Consider the following 9,945-nt stretch of genomic DNA (forward strand, 5'->3'; position numbering starts at 1 on the left):
TATTGGTTCAAATTAATATTCAAGTTGTATTTCCATGCTGCATATCAATGAAATGCACACTGTTAGGTTCTGTTCATGTTTCTAATTTACTGTACTTGACAAAATTGGAAGGTATTTTTATATCACAACACTATAGGAGTTCGTGTCGCAAAGCAAGTGGCCTGAATTAGAGGAGTACCTGAAACTTGTCATTGACAACAAACCTGCCTGGATAACGAAGCTGATGAGGGTGTTATTTTGCGGCATGCGTCACTTTTCTTACATTGTCGCAGAGGTCAACTTTCACTAATTCAACATGAAGGGCATCAGCAAACTGTTAGTTATCTGGAACAGTTTCTCAAACCACTTACTGAATCAGCTAGTGAGTTTACGAACATTGAGAATCTGAATCAGATAATACATGGCATGGCTGAGAGTGTAGAAAACAATGAGTGAGTTCATCCTCTTTTGAAGTTTTTCTTTCTAAAGGTTATCTCTACAAGTCTTGCAGATTTCATGATCTCATACTAACACGATATTTTTTTCATAGGAAATTGGTAGTTGATGCAGGTTTTGTAACGGATGCAATAAAAGATTATTTGCGGCTATACTTCCCAGAAATCATTGGGTAAGTTGATGGCCATTGCGGCTCTATGTTATGGTAAATATGAACTGCAATTTTCGTTGTTCATGAGCATTTCAAAAACGTGATCATGCACTTGTATATGACAAGCATCATGTTTGTTGTTCACCTAATAAATGTTGATTTGTCCTTAGGCATGATCCAAAACAACCACACCATCTGAGCACGTATCATGATTTCGTACTCTCATTACCAGGGGGTACTAACCAATTCAGATGCTTGATGTGCCAAAAAGAGTTTGAGACCAGGCCCACAAACTTCTTCAAGCCTCACATTCATGTGTGCGGAAATGTGACAAAGAATGTCACCAAAAGGTTGGAGCGACTTATGCTTCTAAAAACAGGGACAAGCTTTGACAAGGGGCCATCGGGTAAGAGAAGGAGAACTGTCAATGATGGACAACCATATTCTCTTGGAGACTCCAGTGGACATCAGAACAAGGACATAGGTGGCCTAATTGATATTGCAACCAAACTTCTGTCAGATCTTGCTGCTGTGTATCACCAACTAGAGCGGAACCCTAATCAGTTTGGCAAAGCTCATTTGGAACTACAAAAGATACTTGCAAGTATTAGAGCCAAGGCCTCATCTTCTGAGCGAGGTGAGTTAGTAGGTTTTATAGTTGTTTTCAAATTAGTGAAATAATCATAACTCATAAGTTACCTGCAGCAGGCCAATCTTCTCTTCTTGGAGGTGCATATTTCCAGCCTGGTGCGCAGGTCTTGCAGCAGGGGACATCTAATTACTATGGTGAGAAGCAGGGGAACCAGAGTAGTGTTGTTTGAAGTTATTGTCAAATTCTTGGACTGATAAGCCATTGCAGGTTTCCATGGCTCTCTACCTACTGGGGTTCCAAGTCTTCGTCCTTTGCTGCAGCAGCAACTTCGTAACTATGAAAGTGAGTTAGTACCTTTTGAGGCTATTTCCAAAATGTGAATAACAACCATAAGCTATTTAGGTGTTTGGTTTTAAACCTGTGAACTAACTGTAACTTTTTGCAGCTGCCCAACAGCCGCATGTGCTCATGCAGCAGCAACAACAGCAGTTGCTACAGCAGCAGCAACAATGGGTCCTGCAACAGCAGCAATACCAACAAGTCTTGCAACAGCAACAATACCAACAAGTCCTGCAGCAGCACAAAAACCAACAAGTCCTGCAGCAGCACCAAAACCAACACCAACACCAACATCTACAGCTACAACACCAACTTAACAGTCAAGGTTAGTTAGTATCCACCAAAACCAGCAATGGCATCATTTATTTGTGTTTCCTTTATGTCTTTAAGCTGCACCGAAATAAAGGAAAGATGTTTGAGGAAAACATTAAGGCAGGGTTAAATATTTAGCACATTAAATGCTCAACTGAATAATAAGCTAGTTAATAGTTCGCTTGCATTATCTCTGTGAGTGCATCAGAGAGGTCAATGCGCGCCGGAGGCATCAGAGTGGCCACTGCATGAAAGCCCAGGATTGCACGGAAGGTTGCATGAAAGCACTGTGCTCAGCTGTTCCTAACGTCTTTTCCCATACATGTTCCCTCCTGGACCTCATTTTTTGATACGAAAATTGGAGTAATGGCATGGTACATTTGTTATCCACGTTTTTCTTTAACATTCCTCTGTTCGTCTTTTGTACTTCTGAGATGATTATTGTATTGTTCATGATACTGTGTTTAAGATTGCAAAAAAGCCATAAGTTATTGTTAGCTGTTCATTTTTTAAGTTATAATTGAAATTTTAAATTACAGCTACCCAACAGCCACCACTCCTTCAGGAGCAGCAACACCAACAACCACTAGTTAACAACCAAGGTGAGTAGTATCACCAAAATGAATGACAACCTTCACTTTTATTTCTTCAATTACGTCTTGAAGTTGAAGTTATTTTCAAACATGTGTACTAACCTGGAGCTACTTGCAGGTGCTCCTGGTCCTCTAGACCCCGGTTTTCCAAGCTTTGATATAGAAGATTTCCTGCTGAATACAGAAGATTATGAATTACTGCTGGAAACAAATGAGCCTGACTTACTGCAAGAACATCTACCGGGAGGTCTTGGTCTGCACCGCCAGGTTCCTCTGCCACAGCAACCGCCCGTGCCGCAACAACTTGGTGTGCCTGCTCCGACGCAGCCTCCTGTGCCTCCACAGCAACATGTAGCGCCTGCTGTAGTGCCTCCACAGCAACATAATCAGTCTTAGGCGACGGCCTGAAAAAAAGAACACCGACCTTTTGTGCAACCTGGTCTTACACTAATCAGCATCACTATTCAATTTTTGTGGATCTTTATAATCTCTAGATTCTAGCTGCGGTATGCAGGCATATCTTACCACATTCTAAGATGAAAGGTAGTGCATCTCCCACTGTGCATTGCATACTTTTAGAAGAACAGTCTTAAGATTTGAAGTCAATTTTGAGCTGGTTCTGTCTATACCATTTCACTAGTACTTTGTTAGCCGACTAGTCAAATTACTACTTAGGGGCTGTTTGGAGAAGGTGGTAAAATTTGTGTGGCCACCGGTACTTAGTTCAAGTTTGAGTTAAATAACTAGTGAGAACATAAATTTTACATCCATTCCAGATGGGGCATTAGTGTTCATGAGTAGCCTGTGGTTATTCACAATTTCCTTGGTTTTAAGAGGATTATACTCTCAACGCTAGGCAAGCAACCTGTGATTATGTTTGGGAATAAAGTAACAACACAATCATGGGTACCGATTCCAGTGATTTACGGAACAGTAGTTAGCAATGTATATAAAATCGAGTCTGCGTGCACCGAAGCGAGTAATGACACAATCATTCTATCAGTGTTTGTTTCGCATACAATGTTTTCCGTAGCTTAACTTTCCAATACAGTGCTTTGTAAAATCGAAACTGCCTGCACCGAGGCCCAAACCGGCACTCGCCACATGAACCAAACAATGTATGTAAAAGTAAACATGTGTAACTCAAATGCTGTGGCGTCAGTTATGCTATGGTTCTGCACTGTTTTGATGTATCCCAAGGGGGCATGCCGCATGGGTCAATCTGCACCCATCTAGTATATATTGACAGTCAGGGAAACTTATTGGCGCAAACTCAGATGTTGCAACTTACCATGATAAGAGTTTTAGGTCTGATTCACAATACATCTTACATAACACATGACACCAAGCACTTAAGAGTCCAACGTCACATGATTGATGCTGACATAACACTACCAAGAGTAGATCTATCTAGAAGACTTCAAGTCTCAAGTTGATAAAACATAGCTCGAATGGAAATAGACCCAACTAAATAGTGCACTCCCAACACCATTGCAACTAATCAACTTGAAGAAGCACATCGAAGGCCCACTCAATTAGGCTACATCAAGTTCTCGCCGCAAGATCCAGCTTCAGGTCCACAACTCCCGCATTCCAAAAAGTACTCAACCAGTTAATACTCTACTTAGTAACATATGTAATGTGACTAAGCAGATAAATAAAAGTGGTGCGGCTCAAAAGACTAAAAAAACTTGCAATAGTGAAAAGTAATCACTCAACATCAAACATTGGGTCTCGCTTAAGTATAGAATTTCTCAAGAAGGTGGTGTTGTGTATGTTTTTATGTCTACTCTTTATTTTCTTCAGTCTTACCTTCACAAAAGAAAAACGTGACAGAAGGGCTTATGCAGATTGGCAATCAAGAGTCTAAACTCATACGAAGTATTTAATACACTTTAGGATAATATTCCTTGATTCAATTTTTACCTATAACGTTGTCTTAACAGCCAATGTTTGAAAATGTGATGGAAGGCTTGTGCAGATTAGAAATCAAAGAGTCTAAACTAAGACTAAGACTTTTTTTTATGATATCCTGCTCTTATTTTAGCAAGACCTATACCATAAAAATGAACATGTGCATCATATGATTGTGGTTAATACACCATCACCAATGAGATGCAAATGCAATCCTGCAATTATCATTGGCATAGAAAGATAGAGGAAAGAAAGCAGCTGAAAAATGCAAGAGTCGGACAAGGATATCCTCCACGATATTAAAATAGCTGCTGAAGTAAAGTGGTACGAGGACAGCAGAAATCAATAAGGCCAGTTATAACAAAAAAGTACTTAATATTATCGATAATGGAGTTTCTCTGATGACTAACAGCTTCAGTTATCAATATGTGTAGTTGGAACTTCTACATGATAAGCGGTTGAGAGTGCTCAGTTAATTTACCTGCATTTGTGGCAGATGTGAACCAAGAGGTTTCAGCAGGCTGTGACACTGGAATACCTATGAAGAGTTTCAGAGTAGTCCCTGGATTAGTTCATCTGTGTTCTCTAACATAAAGCATACTTCATAAAAGATGGAGATTCATCTAGGTTTGAAAATGAATGCAGGTGTGCGACAAATTTAAAATACTTGACCTGAATTTGCAACTGGTGGGTACCAAGAAAGATAATTAGGCAGACCTGTGCAAGTTGGATTGCCTAAAACGAGTTTAGCAGTTAGAACTGAAGGCAAGCAGCCAAAGCCAAGCAAGTGTCAACTAATTTACCTGCATTTGTCAGTGATGAAGTCTCAATGTTTTTAGCAGGGGCTGTAGTACCATGCATGGTCTGTGAGAATGGAGTAATAAAAGCACCTGCAGCCAGTTTGGTAATGAGAACTTAAAAGGGGCATTAGGTACTCTGGCAAAAAATACGGCAACATGAAGCAAAAAATGAAAACAGAAAACTTAAGATGTTTATAGCCTAGATCTTTTATGGCATAGAATGTCATCAATCAATGAAATACTACTATCAATGGTGTATATAGCCCCTTGCTAGCACATTTGGGCATTTATAAATAAGTATTACTTGAGTTGAGCAATTAGAAACCACAGCAGGTAGCCAGGCATTGATAATGGGCAAAGAACAACACCCAGCCTGATGGCTTTGTCGTTGTAATGCTAAATCTGTACCATAGAAATGAGCATGTACATGTAACCGACAGGGTGTAATGCAATTTGCGGTGCATACGCTTATCAACTCCCACCCATATGCAAGTGTAATCCTACAACTATGATTGGTATAAAACAAGTAAAAGAAAGAAAACAGCTGACAAATGCAGTAGTCGTAAAATTAGAAGGTTCCAAAAAATAGGTTAGGAACCAAGATGCACAAGGAAATCATATATGGTTGCTAAAAAAAAGGAAAGCAGATATATCAACATGGTGAGTTATGAAGCATGGCAGAATAATATCATCAGTATGGAGTTTCTCTAACAAGTGACAACTAAGATTTTTGCGCATCAATATGTGCAGATGGAGTTTCTACGTGGCATGAAAACGGTTGAGGGTGTTCAGTTAATTTACCCATTTTTGTGGCAGATGTGTTCCAAGAGATTTTAATAGGCTGTGAGACAGGAGTTAGAAATGATGCTTATAGCCCATGGATTAGTTCATCTAGTGTTCTCTAACAATGAACCATTCTAGGGATCAATCAGGAAACATAAAAATTTATCTCGGTTTAAAAAGGAATTCAGATGTTCAATGAATTTAAAATACTTAACCTGAATTTGCAAGTGATGGGTGCCAAAGATAATTAGGCAGATCTGTAAAAGTTGGAGCACCTGAAACGAGTTTTGCAGTTAGAACTAGTGGCAGGTAGCCAAAGCCAAGCAGTCAGTATTCAATTAATTTACCTGCATTTGTCACTGATGATGTTTCAATGCTTGTAGCAGGACCTGTCGTACTAAGCATGGTCTGTGAGAATGGAGTACTAAAAGCACCTGCAACCAGTTCGGTAGTTAGAACTTACAAGTGGGAAAAATGACAACGGAAAACTGAAAGGGAAGATGTTTCTAGCATAGATCTTTTATATGGCATAGCATGGTTAATTAGAACTTAGAAGTTGTATCAGGTACCCAAGCAAAAAATACGACGAGCATCATGAAGCAAAAATGACGACAAAAAACTTAAACGGAAGATGTTTCTAGCTTAGATCCTTTACGGCATATTACATGGCACCAATCAGTGAAATGCTATTATCAATGATATAGCCCCTTACTAGCAAACTTGGGCAGTAAAAAATGGCAGCAGGTAGCCAGGAATTTATGTGCAAAGAACAAAGCCCAGCTCGATGGCTGCTGTGCTGTAGTGTGTTATGAATTACCATGTGCACATAACATGTAAGTGTTTCCAATCTATATTTCAAATGTAACTTGTTAAGATAGAGAGCAGATGGGCAAACAATGTGCTTTGGACCAAACCCCGAGGGAGGGGCAACATAATGTACCATGGAAAGTACTGCATGGTGTATGGTCTGCAACAAAGAGGAAGTGCAATGAACTACTAGTAAATTAACAAGAGATATACAAGGCAATTAAAGTGAGACAAGGCATCCCAAATAACCCATGTGAAAAGTGCGACTGAAGTTCAGATGGACGGAGAAATGGAAAGCTGCTCACAACTATGATTTAATTACCTTCCATTGCACTTGACTGAAGTAGGTGCCCTTGATGGAGCTCCGGAAGTCTACCAGCTTTAATTTAATACAATCCTCTAAATGTTATCATGTTCACGTGAGTTTATCAGCACATAATCAAAGTTAGTTTCAGAAACGAAGGAACAACAGAAAAATGTATATCACTATCAAATATGTTCTTCACAAACTGGAATTTGATGGTCAAGGGCTAATTTCAATTACCGATAAGATCCACCACCCGATTCCGTCCCTCAGAGTTCAGACCTGCCATAGAGAACATTAACTAGCACACATATGCAGAGGTTATGATATAAGGTTGCTTTCAAGCCAAGATGTTCATACCGAAAACTGGGCTAGAAGAAGGCAGGCTGCAAAAGGCAACACATATATGTGAGTGTCATGTGGAGACACAACACTGCAGAACTGAGGACCAGTTCGAAAATGAATGATGCTGCACATACATACATACCTTCTCTTCTTGTTCAGATAGCACTTGACAATAGTAGATGTTGTTGGCTGCCGGGTTGTTTCCCTCCGTTGACGCCTTGGATAACGGGGACTAACCAATTAAACATGACAATGCATGATCAGATCATTGACAGGATAACTGACGAAGCTGGTGAGAAAGAATTAAGGAGCAAGGTTGGATGAATGTATGAATACCCAATGGGAAGCAAGTCATGCGGACTCCATGGGCCATTCGGCAGTAGCAACCTGCGTCTCAGCTCCGGGGAGTGATTTGCCAAGTCACCAGCAATCATCGATGCCTTCTATCTCACCAGTTTCCAGTCCAGGGACGCCCTACATTAGACAGGATCCGTTTGAGGCTCAACAACAACAAGTAGAAGAACGTCTACCACCAAGTACACGGACGAACCGATGGCGGTGCTTACCTGAACTGCGGCTTGTGGTTTATCTTGTGGAGGATGGAAGAGAGCTTGGTGTTGCCAGCGCACATGGTCGTCAGTATGCCGACGTCGTGCTTGTACACCGCGGGCGTGACGGGGGCGCCCGTTGAGCAGGCGGCGGCGGCGTTCTCCATAGCCCAGAACGTATCGAGGAAGATATAGAGGGTACGGGCCTCGACGCCCCCGATGGCCGACGGTACGAAGCGGCGGATGTAGCCGAGGGCTTTGGTCCACTGGCCACAGGCCACCAGCGAATGCAGATTTTGTGAGCTTATGCACCCGAGCCTCACTATCCTAGCACTCCAATGTTGCTTTGAAATCTATGCTACACAACTACCTTATTACATGGAATTTTCTCTTTTTTGTTCCTCTCATATAAAACATGTCTTAAACTTCAAACTTTGCAGTACAACATAACTTTGTAACTAGAATGTGAGATAAAGCTTTCAGATTTTTTTGCCCGACATAAATATGAAAAATAAGATTTTTTAATCAAACAAATCTCATTTTGTATATTTATGTTGGACCAAAAAATCTGTAAGTTTTATCCCACATTCTACATAGAAAGCTTTGTTGTGCTGCAAAGTTGAAGTACAAATACATGTTCTATATGAGAGAAACAAAAAAGAAAAAATTATTTATACGAATCGTGATGCAGGAATAAGTGGTTGGATAAGGAGTACCCGGGTGCATAGGCTCTAAAACATGTTTTCGGGCCACCAGCTGCTTCAGATGCCGGCGGCTCATGTACAAATCCATCTCGTGCACTAGCCTGCATTGCATGGCCAGGACGCATTAGCACGCAGCATGGAGACGGAGCAAGTAAAGAAACGGCCGGCCGGCCGGCGGGCGGGCGGGCGGGCGGGGGTACGTATGTACCGATCGTAGGCGGACTGGAAGCCCTGGAGATGGAGGTAGACGATGAGCCGCCGGTTCCGGAGCCGCCTCACGAAGGGATAGTCGGCGAGCTTGCCGCCGGCGGGCTTGACGGCGTCGATCCGCTCCATCGTGCCGGAATTCGCTAGGGATTGGATTCGATTTGGGGGAACGACGCCTGCTGCCAGCATATACTAGTGCTAGGCTGCCATTTTTTTGAGGGGGCCTGCCATTTTTCTTTTGAGGAATAGTTACCCTGCCATTTTTATTCTCGAAGATTTAGTAGTTCCTTACTTTTATGGGGGATGATAAGCGCCGGCACGCCAGCCCAAATTTGGGCCGGTCGCATCCCGCACGTCCGATGAGACAGCTCCTAGCCGTCAGATCAGTCACTTCTTCGTCCCCCACGCACCCCTGTTTTGCTTTCCCCCAAAATCACGCCATGACACACGGATGAAGAATGACCAACGGGCGCTGCTGAACCCCGCCATGGACGAAGTCTCGAAGCTGGCCTGACCGCCGCTGCTCGCCGGCTAGCCGCACCTCGTAGAAATGCATCCTTGCTCCCGGGTCAAGCCATGCTTCCGGCAAAAAAAAAACGAGTGCAGGGAAGCCATGGATGCAGCAGAAAAACAATGACTGTAGTTCCCTGGCAACCTCCCGTGACCACGGTTGCATCACGACCACCGCAAAAACTCGTCGAGGTGACAGTCGCAGCTCCGCCACCGCCGCCGTTGAAACTCTCTACCGGCTTCTGACGTTGGTACCAGCAAATCAACTCTTCTGGTTGTAGCTTTTCATCTTGCCGGTCCTAACAAATCAACTCTCTGGTTGTAAATTTCTGGTTGCGGGGTGTTCTAGTATGAGCTTTCTATCTCGCCGGTTGGAGCTTTTCCCATCTATGGTTGAAGCTTTTCTGTTAAATGGTTGTAGCTTTTTTGTTTTTGAGCAGTTAAAAAGCTTTCTCTATCGTTTGGTTCAAGCTTTCCTCATCTATGGGTGTAGCATTCTATGTTAATGGTTGTAGCTTTTCCTCGTCCCCGAGCCACCGCACCTCGCCGTGCTGCTGGTTGAAGCTCGCCATGTTGCCGGTTGTAGCAAATTGAAACCCGG

The 9,945-nt window shown here is 42.3% G+C and overlaps 1 pseudogene; it reads right to left on the bottom strand.

Moving 5' to 3' along the window:
* Positions 1–4,501: 4,501 nt before the first annotated feature.
* Positions 4,502–8,963, bottom strand: LOC119358138 (annotated as a pseudogene).
* Between the last annotated feature and the right edge of the window lie 982 nt (positions 8,964–9,945).

Source organism: Triticum dicoccoides, chromosome 2A (assembly GCF_002162155.2).
Source record: "Triticum dicoccoides isolate Atlit2015 ecotype Zavitan chromosome 2A, WEW_v2.0, whole genome shotgun sequence".
NCBI lineage: Eukaryota > Viridiplantae > Streptophyta > Magnoliopsida > Poales > Poaceae > Triticum > Triticum dicoccoides.